Below are 19,835 nucleotides of genomic sequence, written 5' to 3' on the forward strand. Positions count from 1 at the left end.
CCTTGTACTGCCCCCTTTGGCAAGTATCACAGCTTCTAAATGCTTTTTGTAGCCAGCCAAGAGTCTTTCAATTCTTGTTTGAGGTATCTTTGCCCATTCTTCCTTACAACAGTCTTCCAGTTCTTTGAGATTCCTGGGCTGTCTGTGACACACTGCTCTTTTAAAGGTCTATCTATAGATTTTCAATTATGTTGAGGTCAGGAGATTGTGAAGGTCACTGCAAAACCTTCAGTTTATGCCTCTTGATGTAATCCACCGTGGATTTTGAGGTGTGTTTAGGATCATCATCCATTTGTAGAATCCAGCCTCTCTTTAACTTCAGCTTTTTCACAGATGGCATCAAGTTAGCGTCCAAAATTTGCTGGAATCTTATTGAATCCATTTTTCCTTCTACTCGTGAAATGTTCCCTGTGCCACTGGCTGCAATACAACCCCAAAGCATGATTGATCCACCCCCATGCTTAACAGTTGGACAGAGGTTCTTTTCATTAAATTCTGTGCCCTTCCTTCTCCAAACGTACCTTTGCTCATTCCGACCAAAAAGTTCTATTTTAACCTCATCGGTCCACAGAACTTTATTCCAAAATGCATCAGGCTTGTCTATATGTTCATTTGCAAACTTCAAACGCTGATTTTTATGGTGAGACGTAGAAGAGGTTTTCTTCTGATGACTCTTCCATGAAGACCATATTTGTACAAGTATCTCTTTATAGTGGAATAGTGTACCACAACTCCAGGGTCTGCCAGATCTTCCTGGAGGGATCATGCAGTCAAACGTGGATTTTGACTTGCTTTTCTCACAATCCTGCAAGCTGTTCTGTCTGATATTTTTCTTGGTCTTCCAGATCTTGCTTTAACTTCCACTGTTCCTGATGACTGCCATTTCTTAATTACATTCCGAACAGAGGATATGGGCATCTGATAACGCTTTGCTATCTTCTTATAGCCTTCTCCTGCTTTGTGAGCGTCAACTATTCTCAGTTTCAGTGTTCTACACAACTGCTTAGAGGAACCCATGGTGCTGATTGTTGGAGCAAGGTCAGATGAGTCTGCGCTTTTAAAACCTTTGAGATTGACATCACCTGGTCTTTCCAGACGATGATTGAGAACAATCCATAACACTGCCAGGTCTCAGCTGTCCAAAGGGGGCAGTACAAGGTATTAACTCTGCAGGGTGCCCAAACTTTTGCAGACACCAATTTTTGTTTTCTGTTCTTTTGATAGTGTAAATGATGGAAATAAAATGAAACTTTTTTGACATGTTATAAGAATGTCTAATCTGTAATTTGATGCCTTTTTGAGATTTTTCCATCTTTCCTTGGCTTCTTTTTGCACATTAAAATGAATTTTTGCCTGGGGTGCCCAAACTTTCGATCCCCACTGTATCCCCACTGTATATACACATATCCCTCATGTGCTTATCCTCTTACTTTAATAATCTTCAACTGCACCAACTCTAGCAGTCCTCTGCCACCTAATACTTATTCCAGTGTCACCTGCTTTTGTAGCTATGTTTATTTACCCTGTACTTGTCCTATATTGACTTCAACTGGAAGTTGCTGTATTCCTGTTTCGATTATTTATGTACTCTGTAACTTAACTCTTCTCTGTGAGAAGTTTCACAAACTACACCACTACAGTTTAGGTTTTAAGGCAATCCATGTTTGAGTTCAGTTGGGTAAATAAATTAACTGATTTACTAATTTAGTCACCTGTGCTCAAGCTTGGATAACCTTAAAACCTTGACTGTAACAGCGGAGTTTGCGAACCTCTGCTTTAGAGAGTTTACGGGATCCGGTCAACAATGTTTAGGTCGACCACTATAGGGCGACAGTCACTAGGTCGACAGGGTTTCTATGTCGACATGTGATAGGTCGACATGAGTTTTTTTTTTTAAATCTTTTTTTGAACTTTTTCATACTTAACGATCCACGTGGACTACTATTGTAACGATAATCTGTGCAGAGCGAAGCAAGGCACCTTGCTCGAAGCTCGCGAGACATGCAAGGGGACACGGTGCACTAATTGGGGTTCCCCGTCACTCTACGAAGAAAACGACACCCAAAAAAAAACCGTCATGTCGACCTTTTGACCTGTCGACCTAACACATGTCGACCTAGAAACCCTGTCGACTTTCCAACCCTGTCGACCTAGTGGCTGTCGACCTAAACATTGTCGACCCAGACACTGTCGATCTAATGATCCACACCAGAGTTTGCTTGCTTGACCCAGTGCTGAACAAGCTATTGGAAAGTCTGGCTGGAGAGAAGAGGTTTAGTTATGACAATGGATGCAGATCTACAAATACCAATACATTGGGGTAAATGTGTCTTCTTATTTTCTACTGTATCACCTAAGATGCTGGACTTTCGAGCGAGATAACTTTTCAAAGGGTCTAAAGATCCATACACACTTGCCGAAAAAATGAGCGATGCCGCTTATTTTCCCCCTCCCTGAGTGACAGCGCTCATTTTATCGGCAAGTGTGTATGTCGCCAGCGATGACCGATGCGCGGCCCCGCAACGATAGTCGCTGTCGGCAGGGCATGCATGCAGGATCTGGACTGTCGTCCACGACCTGCACGCAGGGCTGGCGGAGGCGTGACGTCACTGAGCGATATGAGCGGTCATATCGCTCAGTGTGCACAGTCGGCCGCCGACCAGCCGGCCCGGGAGGGGGAAACATTAGACGACGTCGCTCACAGAGCGACATCGGCTAATGTGTATGGACCTTAAAGTACGATTGGTTTCCCAGCAAAAGGATTAGACCGCTTACAGCTGGTGCAAAACACAGCTGACAGGCTGTTAACCAACCAGCCCCGTTCTAGCCACATAACACCCATACTCTACTCCCTTCACTGGCTGCCTGTAAGATGGCGAATCATCTTCAAGATTGGCTTACTGAGTTTCAAAGCCCTACATGACCAGGGCCCAAGGTACCTGAAGCAGCTACTGACCCCATACTGCCCCACTCGATTACTGCGATCTGTAGATGAAGGACTTTTAGCAGTACCTAGAATCTCCCGTAATTCATCTGGGGGTCAAGCTTTTAGTCATGCGCCTCCGACTCTATGGAACTCACTTCCCCGCACAGTGCGAGAGGCCCCAACTATAGAATCCTTCAAAAGTAGACTCAAGACTTTCCTTTTTACTCAAGCATTCCCATAATTGTCCCTTTAGTATCTCCATGCTTCTGTATTTTATGAAAATCTGTTCTGTACTTCATTCTTTTCTGTACTATATTATGCTATGTATCTGTTAAGCGCCTTGAGTCCTATTGGAGAAAGAGGGCTATATAAATAAAATTATTATTATTGTTAGCAGCCACAGGATCTTCTTGAGGTTACATGTGGTGTAAATCGTTAATTATCAAAAGAACTGTTAAAACAAATTAATAAAAGGTCAGACTATGAACCCTCTGATTTGATAGTCTAGACAACTTTGAAATTTATATGCTTAAAACATTTATTTCTCATTTTTGCCACATGTGAGATAAAGATTAGGGACGTTCAGGCTTTAGGGTTAGGGGAGTATTTTATTAGTTTTCACAGAGATATTGTCACCATAATTCTCCTATAAAATTATTTTTGGTTTATCAGGAAACAGTCATTCCAAACCCTCCCATATGTTGCCTCACAGTTCACGCCACATTGAGGCCCATTCAGGTTGTTCTTGCTGCTGTCATTGCTTTCTTTTGCCGTATGCCATTGTGATTATATACCAATATTGGTAGAAGCCAACCCGAGCATAGGGGCGACCACTGCTATCCCATATTTCCATCTGATAGCGAAAAATTGCCGATTTATCGGTATCATCATTGCAAATCGAAACATGACACAGAGTCTGAGTGCCTTTGAAGAGTCACAGGTTGAGCTGCTCTCTAAAAAGCAAGTAAGATTGCAACTGCTAATTTATGCACGCCCATATGACGGCGTCTCAACAGCCACGACACGCTTGCGTTTACTTGACAACTCCCCGTTCCCACCCCCAACGCTGTTCCTTTTACTCACTTTGCAACTCATTCTTCAGTGCGACCGCAACTGAATTCATTCGCTGTGCATGCGCACTGCAGCTCAGATGCATGCGCAGTAAGAAAACATTCACCGATGTTCGTACAGTAGCAGCTTTTCGACCGCACCTGATTGAGCCTCACTGAGCAGAGCATAGTGGATTATCTACTGTCAAGATGGGTTAGCGCTAACAGGAACAGAGGTGCAGAGACAAACAGACCGTAGTTTTAACCAAGAGGGCTTGGGCATTGCTGCTGGTAGCAGGCAGGGCAGCTCTCTGCCCTTCCTCCAGGTGTGACGAGGTTGTGCCAAGCGGAAGAAAAGACAGGTCAAGGTAGCCAGGACTGGCACATAGATGAACTGTAAAGCAGGAACAGTTCTGGGCAAAATCACAAGGAACAGCCACAGGAATACATACAAAAAAGGATAGATAGATAGATAGATAGATAGATAGATAGATAGATAGATAGATAGATAGATAGATAGATAGTAAGCTCTCACGAGTGGGGCCCTCTTACCTCATGTGCTTATCCTTTCTTACTTTAAATAATCCTCAACTGCCAAAATCCCGCAGTTTTTTTGACCACCTATGCCGTTTACTGGTGTAGTTATGCTTAGTTACCCTGAACTTGTCCTAGATTGTCAACTGTAAGTCACTGTTTTCCTGTTTTGATGATGTGCATATGTACTCTGTAATTGGGCGCTGTGGAAGCCTTGTAGCGCCATATAAAATAAAGGATAATAATAATGATACACAGAATGTACAGTAGGAGCCCAATATCCTGGCAACATATTGTTTGCCATCGCAGGTTTAAATGAGCCAAGCCAGACCTGGAATGGGAAGGGGGGTGGGTGCTCAGCGGTCACACAACCGCAACTTTAAATCTCACAAGGAACTACGCGCCCGCCCCTATATAGAGTAGGACATTATCAGAGATTGCACGCAGGACAGTTCACATCCAAAAAGTGTCTAACAACTCAACCAGAAAGTCTTATTTTGCATCATACGCAGGTCATAAAATGGACCAGATATGGAACACAGTAAATTTGATACCACCTACTACTTTAATCACACATTATCATATAGAAGTAATGTCAGCAAAATGATACTTTAGGCAGATGTGTGTAACCATCCCCTGAAGTCTTCTTTAACTCTTAGGTGTGCGGACAGGGGGAATCGAGAAAGAGAGACTGAATTTTTTTCTAACCTGGAAATTCCAGATGTGTTTTATGAAGAAGGTCAGACTAATTTTACCATCCCCATATAGAAAGTAAAAAAATATTATAACATTGTCTGCAGCAATTTTAGTGTTACATCCTTACTTTAAAACGAAGCCTGTTTGACGACAGACCATGAGGCAAATTCAATTGCCGGTGGGAAATTTAAAAAACAAAAACAGCAGCACAGGGGTTTTTCCCACAGCCACAGGGTTTTATTATTCAACTGCAGAACAGAAAATGAGACGCAGCGATTTTTATATAAATCATTGAGTGTTTTTTCATACATCCCCAGAGCAAGTATGCTTTTTCCTAAACTCGTTCTTTTAAGGAAAAATCGCTGGGACTTGCACTGGCACCGCTGTGATTATTAAAAAAAAAAAAAAAAAATGGAATAAAATAAATTTCAAATAATTGCTCCGTTCCTTGTCGGCATTCTCATGGTCGGGATGCCGTGTCAGTCATGTGACTGCTGGCATCCTGACCACCGGGATCCTGTATCACGTTCATTCAGATGTAATACGAACAATAAGCTGAGCGGTACGGATGGTGTAATGGTTAGCATTACCTGCCTCACAGCACTGAAATCCGGCAATTTACAGGATCCCAAACAGCATGGATTCACTGGGGGGAGATCATGTCAAACAAATCTTATTGACTTTTTTGAATGTGTGACTAAAGTGATGGATAAAGGTGGAGCCATGGATATAGCTTATCTAGACTTTAGTAAGGCTTTTGACACTGTTCCACATCGCAGACTGCTAAATAAACTTGAAAGTTTGGGATTGGATATTAGGATTATTGAATGGATAAGATCTTGGTTGAAGGATAGAAAACAGAGAGTTGTGGTAAATGGAGTGCATTCACAGGAGGGAAATGTTACCAGTGGAGTACCCCAGGGATCTGTACTTGGACCAGTGCTTTTTAATATCTTTATTGGTGACATTGCAAATGGCATTAAAGGGAAAGCATGCCTTTTTGCAGATGACACAAAGGTATGCAACAGGGTAGACACACCAGGTGGGGTAAAACTAATGATTGAGGATCTAGGTAGACTAGAGGAATGGTCAAGAGTCTGGCAATTACAGTTTAATGCCAAAAAAATGCAAAATCATGCACTTGGGTCTCAAAAATCCTAAAGCTAAATATAGTATTAATGGCACTATACTGGAAACTACTGAGGAGGAAAGGGATCTAGGAGTCACTATTTCAGATGACTTAAAGGCAGGTAAGCAATGTAACAAGGCAATGAAAAAGGCTAGTCAGATGCTTGGCTGCATTGGGAGAGGAATCAGCAGCAGAAAGAAGTAATAATGCCACTGTATAGGTCATTGGTACGGCCTCATCTAGAATACTGTATTCAGTTCTGGAGGCCATATCTTCAAAAGGATATTAATACATTAGAAACTGTACAAAGGAGGGCAACTAAAATGGTGCATGGCCTACATCACAAAACATACCCAGAAAGACTAAGAAATCTCAATATGTATAGTTTGGAGCAGAGAAGGGAAAGGGGGGACATGATAGAAACTTTCAAATATATCAAGGGTTTTAACAAAGTCCAGGAGGGAAACATTCTCCAAATGAAGAGAAGCAATAGGACACGAGGACATGCACTGAGGCTGGAGGGGGGGGGAGGGTCAGGGGAAATTTGCGGAAAAATTATTTCACAGAAAGGGTAGTGGACAAGTGGAATAGCCTCCCATCAGAGGTGGTAGAGGCTAAGACAGTAGAGCAATTTAAACATGCATGGGATAGACATAAGGATATCCTTACAAAGAAATAAGGATCAAATAAGGTTAGAGATAAAAATAATGTAAAAAAAAAAAAAAAAAAAAAAAAAAGAAGAGGGGCAGACTAGATGAGCCAAGTGGTTCTTATCTGCCGACAAATTCTATGTTTCTATGTAAGTCATGGGTTCGATTCCCGCCATGGCCTTAACATTGTGGAGTTTGTATATTCTCCCCCTACTCGCGTGGGTTTCCTCCCACAATCCAAAAAAATATACTGGTAGGTTAACTGGATCTCAAAAAAATGTACCCTAGTGCGTAAGTGTGTGTACATGTGATAGGAAACATAGATTGTAAGCTCTACTGGGTCAGGGACTGATGTGAACGGCCAAATATTCTCTGTAAAAGTGCTGCAGAATATGTGTGCGCTATATAAATAACTAATAATAATCATAACAACAACACTGAAAAAATGGTTTTATTGAAAATCACTTTGACAACGTCTGCTCCTGTTGGTCAGGATCCCTTTTATAAAAGGTGGTACTATTGTGTTTTTAAGATTAGTTTGCCGCAGTGTTGGGGAAAAAAATGTTTTAATGAATGGAAAAAAAAAATGTAATAGTGTATTAGAAACCATGATCAAGCATGTTTTAATACTATCTAACATTAATAATGTTATTAGGCTTTGTACAAGAGGAGAGAGAGCCTGCAGCTGTAATACTGACGATTAGTTAATTATTATTTTCTGAATGCTGGTTTTCTGTTAGTCTCGTTATTTTTGTTATTTGTTTATCAGAACATTTTTTTGTGCTGTGCGGAGTCACACCCAATTTTGTCTATACATAGTTATTAGGCTTTGGTTTGACTTATTTTACATCTATCCGGTGACTAAATACTCCTGTACATTCAGATCTCTTGCAATGAGATCTAAAAGAACATTCTGAAAATGTTAAGTTTAGTTTACTAAATTTTGTCTCTCTAAAGCCACCATGGCATTGTGTTTTTAGGATGTCAGCTTCGTTGGTTTCCTTCCTCTCGTTTGCATAGAATAAGGTCACTAGCATTTGGTATCCGGTCTCTAGGTCGATCACTATTGGTCGAGAGTAAGTAGGTCGACATAGTTTATAGGTCAACAGGGACTCTACGTCGACGTAACAAAAGGACGACATGAGTTTTTTGTTTTTTTTAATCCATTTTTTTTTACTTTTTCATACTTTACAATCCACGTGCACTACAATTGGGAACGGTAACCTGTGCCAAGCGCAGCAGTAGTGGAACGAGCCACCTTGTCCGAAGTTCGCTTGCCATGCGAGGGGACACGGTGCACTAATTGGGGATCACGGTCACTGTACAGAGAAAACGACACAAAAAAAAAAGAAGTGCAAACTCATGTCAACCTTCTGTCATGTCGACAAATAGTGGTCGACCTAGACACTGTCGACCTTGCATACAACACCCCTGGCATTTAGGGAGCTTACCAACAAAAGGAGGACAGCAAAATGATTAAGATCATAATATTTAAAGTGCTGACATATTATGCAGCCCTGTACAATGAGGGGATCATGCCATTAACAAATCACATAAAACTACATGAATTCATCTAATAACCCTTTTACACTCGCAGAAAAATCCCGGGATATTGCACGTGAACGCGCATCATCCCGGGATTTTTCTCAGTGTAAATGGGTACAGGGACAATTTCCCGGGATTTCATCCCAGGTCTAGAGCAGGGTTGAACCCGGGACCGTCCCGGGAAGCTGCCAGTGTAAACGGGTATACCGGGTCAAGGCGACCCGGCACCCGTTCTCTTCATAGGAGGAGGCGGTGCTTGGAGAAGATTATCTCCAAGCACCGCCTCTGGGAGACTCAGCGGTGACGTCACCAACCCGGCAATATTCCGGGTCAGCCCGCTAATGTGAAAGGGGTCAGTCCCGGGAAGGCATCCTGAGACGCATCCCGGGAAGCATCCCGGGAGTGACCCGGGAGTGCGAGTGTAAAAGGGGTATTAGAAGCATGGGAAGGGCTTGAAACAAAAAATAGTGGAACAACAACATTGTAGCTGCTGCTACTGGAACTGCATGTGGTTATAGCAAGCATTATCAGCCACCATTACTAAAGTAGTCCTGGCGACTGGCATTTACGTGCAGCTATTGTGTTGCGTCACTGTTGGAATGGTGAGACATGGGAAAGCCCAGTTGAAGCAGTCGCTGCAGAAATCCCAAAAGTCATCTGTTGTAACTCATGTAATCATACATAAAATTACTATAGGGTTGCATACAAAAATGATGGAGTCTGGGGTGAGACCAGGCCGCGAGGGGGTTGAGCTCTGTTGCCATTGGTGGCGTTTGCATGCCAATGCAATGGAAACTCGCCTGCTTCAACCTTAACTGAATTAACACCAACAAATACGTACAAATCATACTTTGTATAAAAACAAACTTGACTTGTAAAAAACAAAACATTAATGAATGTGTGTTTTCTGCTAACTGATAAAAGCCACAATTCCAGTTGGACGTAAAATAAAGTTACCTTTGTGCATACATTAAATTGCATCTGCACAAGATTTTAGGATGCACATACAGTGTACAAATACGTTAGAAATTAGTAAATAAAAAGTGTCCTCAGAAAGATGGGGGGGGGGGAATCCACAAAATTGTCCACTGGGAATCTTATTTGTTAATCTAGAGGGAATACTTTTTTCATTATTATTTTATTCCCGCTAGAATGACCAGTAAGATTGTTCCTGTTGCACTAGGCAGAAGAAGCTTTTATTACATCAACAGACTAACAGCCCCACAAAGAAAGTTCTGGGTCTCTTCTAGGCATCCCTGGGCTGTGGTAGTCAGGGTAATGGAAAGAACAATAGATAAAATCGAGGCCGTGGAGCGACTTTGCCATCTCAGTGGTCCATGAGCAATGGGTAAGCCGATTAATAAACCTGTCCCCCTTTTACAAGCAATTGCCTCAGCAGAGTTCTGAAGAGACGAGACTAGGTCAGGTGCTACACATTCAAAACGCTTGGTTCAGTGCATAGGTCACCTGGCTATATATACCAATACCATATACTGTAGTAGATGAGGGGTCAGTTATGTGATTATCAGTCGGCTGTTTATCACAGGTTTTCCTATGCAATGCTACAGTGACGCAAGGCAAAACGTGCATGTTGATGGCCAAGATATGCCTTTCTGGTATAGCACATTATAGCGTATTGAACCGCACTCTAAAAGTCATTTTCAGCACTAATTAGGGAAAAAACAACAACACAACTTTGTAATAATACTGTACATAGCACCATAATAGTGCTATGGATAGACAATCTGCACAACTGGGACAAACACATTACTTCTATTGACAAACTATGCCTTCACAATTCATACACAGAGGCCAGGATGAATGTACATTGAGGTTCAACCACCTTCCCGTTTCAACTATTGCATAACACATAGATTGACAGCCTTTATTTATATAGTACTAACAGCCCTGTACACAAGGGGAAAATGCCAGCATTCATTCAAATGAAGCATGACACAATGTAGATGGTCCCCTGTATGGCTTACTCGCAAGAGAAGTCAACGGACAGGTTATAAAATTATTCCATGTATAAAAAGCAAAACAAACACACACAAAAACACAACAAAAAATAAGAATTTACTTACCGATAATTCTATTTCTCGGAGTCCGTAGTGGATGCTGGGGTTCCTGAAAGGACCATGGGGAATAGCGGCTCCGCAGGAGACAGGGCACAAAAAGTAAAGCTTTAGGATCAGGTGGTGTGCACTGGCTCCTCCCCCTATGACCCTCCTCCAAGCCAGTTAGGTACTGTGCCCGGACGAGCGTACACAATAAGGGAGGAATTATGAATCCCGGGTAAGACTCATACCAGCCACACCAATCACACCGTACAACTTGTGATCTAAACCCAGTTAACAGTATGATAACAGCGGAGCCTCTGAAAAGATGGCTCACAACAATAATAACCCGATTTTTGTAACTATGTACAAGTATTGCAGATAATCCGCACTTGGGATGGGCGCCCAGCATCCACTACGGACTCCGAGAAATAGAATTATCGGTAAGTAAATTCTTATTTTCTCTATCGTCCTAGTGGATGCTGGGGTTCCTGAAAGGACCATGGGGATTATACCAAAGCTCCCAAACGGGCGGGAGAGTGCGGATGACTCTGCAGCACCGAATGAGAGAACTCCAGGTCCTCTTTTGCCAGGATATCAAATTTGTAGAATTTTACAAACGTGTTCTCCCCTGACCACGTAGCTGCTCGGCAGAGTTGTAATGCCGAGACCTCTCGGGCAGCCGCCCAAGATGAGCCCACCTTCCTTGTGGAATGGGCCTTAACCGATTTAGACTGTGGCAGGCCTGCCTCAGAATGTGCAAGTTGAATTGTGTTACAAATCCAACGAGCAATCGCCTGCTTAGAAGCAGGCGCACCCAACTTGTTGGGTGCATACAGTATAAACAGCGAGTCAGATTTTCTGACTCCAGCTGTCCTGGAACATATTTTCAGGGCCCTGACAACTCCTAGCAACTTGGAGTCCTCCAAGTCCCTAGTAGGTGCAAGGCACCACAATAAGCTGGTTCAGGTGAAACACTGACACCACCTTAGGGAGAGAACTGGGGACGAGTCCGCAGCTCTGCCCTGTCCGAATGGACAAACAGATATGGGCTTTTTTGAGAAAAACCCACCAATTTGACACTCGCCTGGTCCAGGCCAGGGCCAAGAGCATGGTCACTTTTTATGTGAGATGCTTCAAATCCACATATTTGACTGGTTTTAAACCAATGTGATTTGAGGAATCCCAGAACTACGTTGAGATCCCACAGTGCCACTGGAGGCACAAAAAAGGGGTTTGTATATGCAATACTCCCTTGACAAACTTCTGGACTTCAGGAACTGAAGCCAATTCTTTCTGGAAGAAAATTTACAGGGCCGAATTTGAACCTTAATGGACCCCAATTTGAGGCCCATAGACACTCCTGTTTGCAGGAAATGCAGGAAACGACCGAGTTGAAATTTCTTTGTGGGGCCTTCCTGGCCTCACACCACGCAACATATTTTCGCCACACGTGGTGATAATGTTGTGCGGTCACCTCCTTTCTGGCTTTGACCAGGGTAGGAATGACCTCTTCCGGAATGCCTTTTTTCCCTTAGGATCCGGCTTTCCATCGCCATGCCGACAAACGCAGCTGCGGTAAGTCTTGGAACAGACATGGTACTTGCTGAAGCAAGTCCCTTCTTAGCGGCAGAGGCCATAAGACCTCTGTAAGCATCTCTTGAAGTTCCGGGTACCAAGTCCTTCTTGGCCAATCCGGAGCCATGAGTATAGTTCTTACTCCTCTACGTCTTATAATTCTCAGCACCTTAGGTATGAGAAGCAGAGGAGGGAACACATACACCGACTGGTACACCCACGGTGTTACCAGAACGTCCACATCTATTGCCTGAGGGTCTCTTGACCTGGCGCAATACCTGTCCCGTTTTTTGTTCAGACGGGACGCCATCATGTCCACCTTTGGTATTTCCCAACGGTTTACAATCATGTGGAAAAAACTTCTCAATGAAGTTTCCACTCTCCCGGGTGGAGGTCGTGCTGAGGAAGTCTGCTTCCCAGTTTCCATTCCCGGGATGAAAAACTGCTGACAGTGTTATCACATGATTTTCCGCCCAGCGAAAAGTCCTTGCAGTTTCTGCCATTGCCCTCCTGCTTCTTGTGTCGCCCTGTCTGTTTACGTGGGCGACTGCCGTGATGTTTTTCCCACTGGATCAATACCGGCTGACCTTGAAGCAGAGGTCTTGCTAAGCTTAGAGCATTATAAATTTACCCTTAGCTCCAGTATATTTATGTGGAGAAAAGTCTCCATACTTGATCACACTCCCTGGAAATTTTTTCCTTGTGTGACTGCTCCCCAGCCTCTCAGGCTGGGCTCCGTGGTTACCAGCATCCAATCCTGAATGCCGAATCTGCTGCCCTCTAGAAGATGAGCACTCTATAACCACCACAGGAGAGACACCCTTGTCCTTGGATATTGGGTTATCCGCTGATGCATCTGAAGATGCGATCCGGACCATTTGTCCAGCAGATCCCACTGAAAAGTTCTTACGTGAAATCTGCCGAATGGAATTGCTTCGTAGGAAGCCACCATTTTTACCAGGACCCTTGTGCAATGATGCACTGTTTTTAGGAGGTTCCTGACTTGCTCGGATAACTCCCTGGCTTTCTCTTCCGGGAGAAACACCTTTTTCTGGACTGTGTCCAGAATCATCCCTAGGCACAGCAGACGTGTCGTCGGGATCAGCTGCGATTTTGGAATATTTAGAATCCACCCGTGCTGATTGTAGCAGTATCCGAGATAGTGCTACTCCGACCTCCAACTGTTCCCTGGACTATGCCCCTATCAGGAGATCGTCCAAGTAAGGGATAATTAAGACGCCTTTTCTTCGAAGAAGAATCATCAATTCGGCCATTACCTTGGTAAAGACCCCAGGGTGCCGTGGACAATCCAAACGGCAGCGTCTGAAACTGATAGTGACAGTTCTGCACCACGAACCTGAGGTACCCTTAGTGAGAAGGGCAAATTTGGGACATAGAGGTAAGCATCCCTGATGTCCCGGGACACTATATAGTCCCCTTATTCCTGGTTCGTTATCACTGCTCTGAGTGACTTCATCTTAATTTGAACCTTTGTAAGTGTTCAAAAACAAATTTTTAGAATAAGTCTCACCTAGCCTTCTGGCTTCAGTACCACAATATAGTGTGGAATAATACCCCTTTTCTGTAGTAGGAGGGGTAATTTAATTATCACCTGCTGGGAATACAGCTTGTGAATTTTTTCCCATACTACCTCCTTGTCGGAGGGAGACTTGGTAAAGCAGACTTCAGGAGCCTGCGAAGGGGAAACGTCTCGACATTCCCCTCTGTACCCCCGGGATACTACTTGTAGGATCCAGGGGTCCTGTACGGTCTCAGCGCCATGCTGAGAACTTGTCAGACGCGGTGGAACGCTTCTGTTCCTGGGAATGGGCTGCCTGCTGCAGTCTTCTTCCCTTTCCTCTATCCCTGGGCAGATATGATCTTATAGGGACGAGAGGACTGAGGCTGAAAAGACGGTGTCTTTTTCTGCAGAGATGTGACTTAGGGTAAAAAACGGTGGATTTTCCAGCAGTTGCCGTGACCACCAGGTCCGATGGACCGACCCCAAACAAGTCCTCTTCCTGTATACGGCCATACTGTGCCGTTTGGAATCTGCATCACCTGACCACTGTCGTGTCCATAACATCTTCTGGCAGTTATGGACATCGCGTTTATTCATGATGCCAGAGTGCAAATATCCCTCTGTGCATCTCGCATATATAGAAATGCTCTATAGTCAATAAAATACTGTCCCTGTCAAGGGTATCAATATTTTTAGTCAGGGAATCCGACCAAGCCACCCTAGCTCTGCACATCCAGGCTGAGGCGATCGCTGGCCGCAGTATAACACCAGTATGTGTGTATATACTTTTTATTATATTTTCCAGCCTTGTCAGCTGGTCCTTGAGGACGGCCCTATCTATAGACGGTACCGCCACTTGTTTTGATAAGCGTGTGAGCGCCTTATCCACCTTAAAGGGTGTTTCCCAACGCGCCCTAACTTCTGGCGGGAAAGGGTATACCGCCCATAATTTTCTATCGGGGGGAACCCACGCATCATCACACACTTTATTTAATTTATCTGATTCAGGAAAAACTATGGTAGTTTTTTCACATCCCACATAATACCCTCCTTTGTGGTACTTGTAGTATCAGAAATACGTAACACCTCCTTCATTGCCTTTAACGTGTGGCCCTAATAAGGAATACGTTTGTTTATTCACCGTCGACACTGGATTCAGTGTCCCTGTCTGTGTCTGTGTCGACCGACTAAAGTAAACGGGCGTTTTAAAACCCTTGACGGTGTTTTTGAGACGTCTGGACCGTACTAATTGTTTGTCGGCCGTCTCATGTCGTCAACCGACCTTGCAGCGTGTTGACATTATCACGTAATTTCCTAAATAAGCCATCCATTCCGGTGTCGACTCCCTAGAGAGTGACATCACCATTACAGGCAATTGCTCCGCCTCCTCACCAACATCGTCCTCCTACCTGTCGACACACACGTACCGACACACAGCACACACACAGGGAATGCTCTGATAGAGGACAGGACCCACTAGCCCTTTGGAGAGACAGAGGGAGAGTTTGCCAGCACACACCAAAAACGCTATAATTATATAGGGACAACCTTATATAAGTGTTTTCCCTTATAGCATCTTAATATATATATAAGCATATCGCCAAATTAGTGCCCCCCCTCTCTGTTTTAACCCTGTTTCTGTAGTGCAGTGCAGGGGAGAGCCTGGGAGCCTTCCCTCCAGCCTTTCTGTGAGGGAAAATGGCGCTGTGTGCTGAGGAGATAGGCCCCGCCCCTTTTTCGGCGGCCTCGTCTCCCGCTCTTAACGGATTCTGGCAGGGGTTAAATATCTCCATATAGCCTCCGGAGGCTATATGTGAGGTATTTTTAGCCAAAATAGGTATTCATTTGCCTCCCAGGGCGCCCCCCTCCCAGCGCCCTGCACCCTCAGTGACTGCCGTGTGAAGTGTGCTGAGAGGAAAATGGCGCACAGCTGCAGTGCTGTGCGCTACCTTTAGAAGACTGAGGAGTCTTCTGCCGCCGATTCTGGACCTCTTCTTACTTCAGCATCTGCAAGGGGGCCGGCGGCAAGGCTCCGGTGACCATCCAGGCTGTACCTGTGATCGTCCCTCTGGAGCTGATGTCCAGTAGCCAAGAAGCCAATCCATCCTGCACGCAGGTGAGTTCACTTCTTCTCCCCTAAGTCCCTCGTTGCAGTGATCCTGTTGCCAGCAGGACTCACTGTAAAATAAAAAACCTAAGCTAAACTTTCCTAAGCAGCTCTTTAGGAGAGCCACCTAGATTGCACCCTTCTCGGCCGGGCACAAAAATCTAACTGGCTTGGAGGAGGGTCATAGGGGGAGGAGCCAGTGCACACCACCTGATCCTAAAGCTTTACTTTTTGTGCCCTGTCTCCTGCGGAGCCGCTATTCCCCATGGTCCTTTCAGGAACCCCAGCATCCACTAGGACGATAGAGAAACAAGTTTACTAAAAGAATCATAAACTTAAATAAAAATTGATTTATGCTACAAAAATTAAACTACATACAGTAGGGCCTGATTCTGAGTCAGCGCAGTGGTGATGTTGGGTGCATGGAGCAATGTTTCCCATCTGCACACGTATTCCGCTTTTGCTCGTACAGAGTTGCAGCACAAAGTCAGGTGTGCGATAGCAGATATACAGTGTATAGGGCGTTCCTGGACAGTGACCGAGAGGTAACAGGTGGGAGACTATAAAGACGCACGGAGATGTTGTGTCTTACAGGATGTCGCTGGAAAGAGCTGTGTAAAGAGATGCTCAGCCACCCACATAGGAGGCTATTAATGGATTATGGAATTGTGGGCATGATTATAAAGCCCCATACACACTAGGCGATATGAACAATTTGACCTATGAACGATTTCATATCGGTCATGCGTACACACTGAATGATAATGACTATCAACATGAATGACCATAAATGATATAGGCAAAATTGAGTTGCATGTAGACAACTGAAGACCACATTTAACAACCACATTAAAAGACCACATTGAGCAGGTGTGCGGATCGTTCATCATTCAAGCGTACACACTGGACGATATGAACGATAGATCTTTAATAAAAAAATAGTCATCGTTCATATCGTACATCCATATTGCCCAGTACGTACTTAAGACAAATCACTTGCATTCCACGCGCCTTTGTAATATTTTATCTTAAATGGGCCACGTTCCACTGGTGTTTTGCTGAAAACCATAAAGACCATAGTAAATTAAACATGAAGAGTTTCCTAAAGCTGGGTACACACTAGAAGATAAAAATCGGACAATGTGTCGTTTTTGTCCCAAATAGGAGTGAAAAAATTGCTTACATCGTCCATTGTGTACACCCTATTGCACGCTCCTGTGCGTCATTCATCGTATCTACAGGCCGACCAGAAGATATATTGATCGACAACATGCTCCTGGTGGTAACAACAAAAAACAGTCCAGGTGATGTCACATTGTGTTGCCCCACCAAAAAAAAACATTATACCTGGTCATTACATCATACAGCGTAAGAACAAGTCTAGTGTGACAAGTAAAGAAACGTATGCTAGGACTGGTGACTCTAGAATTACTGTCAGAATGCAGAACAAGTAAAGGACATAGAGGAGGGGGTGGTAAATATTCTCTCCACCTTTCCTCCTTATTAAGGGTCAGCCTCTTCCCAATGATTACAATATATCCTCTTAAGATGTACAAATACTGATGAGGGAGCACTCAGTACATGCTGCACATGGGGGGTGGGGGGCAGGCAGCTTTTGTGGAGCTACAAAACTTTGCACGATCAGCCCATGCTAGGACTTGTAGTTCCCTCAAAATTGGCTTCCAGCAGGCTGCTTACCTTTGCTGTATCAAGGGACCTATATTTAAGATTTTTAGGGCAGACTAGATGGGCCAAGTGGTTCTTATCTGCCGTCAAATTCTATTTTACAGATCAATGGGTTCAAGTAAATTTGAGAAAAGGAAGCAAAGTCACACAAAAAAATGCTTGAAGAAAAAAGGGGAAATCCACATGGAATAAAATCATAATGACGACAAAAAGGGTGTCAGGTAAGCCTCCCAGACAGTGGTTTATTTCATGAATAGCATTTAACAATTATTTTGTTTATTTTTTGAGCTACTAACTGGTGAATTCAAGCTGTCAAAGGACAAAGAGTGGATCAAACCTGTTCTTACTTATAGGCTGAAGCTTGGCTTTTCCTAGGAAAACTAATATTGTTATACCCATTGAGCGATGTGAATGGATGATTAATCAAGAATGAATTTATCATTATACAAGAATGAATTTAAATATTGTAATCAAACTGAAAGTGCATACAGCATGTTTACATTACACTGATTTCAGTTCTAAACGAACATAATAAGATTTTCTAAAACTATAAAAAGTGCCTAGGTAGATGAAGAAAAAACTAAACAGTTGGCTTAAAAATAATAATAATAATTTGCAAACTAAGATAATACAATTAATGTTTCCTTTAAAGACCACAAAACTTACTTTACTGATAACAGAAATGTATAAACATATTCAATCAAAACCACTGAAACAACAACAACAACAAAGTTTGTCTAACAAGTATCGTTGTGAATAAGTATAATCCAGGAATGACACACTGAGAAGGTGCAGTAGAGTGGGCACAGCTAAGCTTTGTAGCCAACACAGATGCAGCGGTAACAATCCCTACTATCAGAGCAGCTACTGTCTGTTCTAAGGCAGTACAGCTCACTTTCCCTCCAAGCAGTGCATACACTAAAACAAAGCCTGATCCTATCTCCACTCCAGGGAGGTTGAAGCAAACAGGGGACCGGTCATCAGCCAGAGCTAGGAGCACGATCATGAGCAGACGTTGCAATCAAGTGCCTATTGTGTTACATTGTGTTAGGGGGCACATACAGACTTGGAAACTTTGGCGATGATGTGTGGGGTTCACACGGATACTTGTATTACAGGACACAGCAGTGTGCCATGCTTAGCTGGCATTACAGGACACAACACTGTGCCATGCTGAGGTTGGTAGAAGTACATGACAAAACAGTGTGCCATGCTCAGGCTGGGAGTATTACAGGACACAGTGTGCCATGCTCAGGCTGGGAGTATTACAGGACACAGTGTGCCATGCTCAGGCTGGGAGTATTACAGGACACAGTGTGCCATGCTCAGGCTGGGAGTATTACAGGACACAGTGTGCCATGCTCAGGCTGGGAGTATTACAGGACACAGTGTGCCATGCTCAGGCTGGGAGTATTACAGGACACAGTGTGCCATGCTCAGGCTGGGAGTATTACAGGACACAGTGTGCCATGCTCAGGCTGGGAGTATTACAGGACACAGTGTGCCATGCTCAGGCTGGGAGTATTACAGGACACAGTGTGCCATGCTCAGGCTGGGAGTATTACAGGACACAGTGTGCCATGCTCAGGCTGGGAGTATTACAGTATATAAGTGCACCATGCTAAAACTGGTAGTATTGTGGGATGTGAGCCATGCTCAGGGATGTAGTAGTACAGAAGAAAACAATGTGCCATGCTCAGGCTGGTATTATAGGACACAACAGTGTGCCATGCTAAAGCTAGTAATGTTGTAGGATGTGTGCCATGCTCAGACTGGCAGTAATACAGGGCCCAACAGTGTGCCATACTCAGGCTGGCAGTAGTACAGGACACAACAGAGTGCCATGCTCAGACTGGTAATATTATAGGACACACTCAGGTAGGCAGTATTACGGCCACAAGAGTGTGCCATGCTCAGGCTGGTAGTATTGCAGGACACAAACGTATGCCATGCTTAGGCTGGCAGCATTGCAGGACCTAAGTGTGCCATGCACAGCCTGGCAGCATTGCAGGACCCAAGTGTGCCATGCACAGCCTGGCAGCATTGCAGGACCCAAGTGTGCCATGCACAACCTGGCAACATTGCAGGACCCAAGCACCCATGCTCAGGCTGGCAGTAGTACAGGATAACTGTGCCATGCTCAGGAGAGTCCTGCATGGTGTTGTCCTACATTCCCAGTAGCAGCAGTGACCCGCTCCTCACACACGGAGCACTGTGCTGGGTCACAGACAGAGACTGCTACCCGGAGCAGGGTCACTGCAGCCGCCCGCTAGACACTCACCTCTGCGCCCCAAACTTACTTTCCCAGAGCAGCAGCAGCTGCGGCGGCACCGGTGTGTCCCCGTCCCCCTCCACC

The 19,835-nt window shown here is 44.3% G+C and overlaps 1 protein-coding gene across 1 annotated transcript in view; it reads right to left on the reverse strand.

The window, feature by feature from the left end:
- The window catches only part of SSBP2 (single stranded DNA binding protein 2), a 385,422-nt gene that overhangs the window by 365,408 nt on the left and 179 nt on the right, over window positions 1–19,835 (reverse strand). The window lies entirely within an intron of this gene.

Source organism: Pseudophryne corroboree, chromosome 1 (assembly GCF_028390025.1).
Source record: "Pseudophryne corroboree isolate aPseCor3 chromosome 1, aPseCor3.hap2, whole genome shotgun sequence".
Classification (NCBI taxonomy): domain Eukaryota; kingdom Metazoa; phylum Chordata; class Amphibia; order Anura; family Myobatrachidae; genus Pseudophryne; species Pseudophryne corroboree.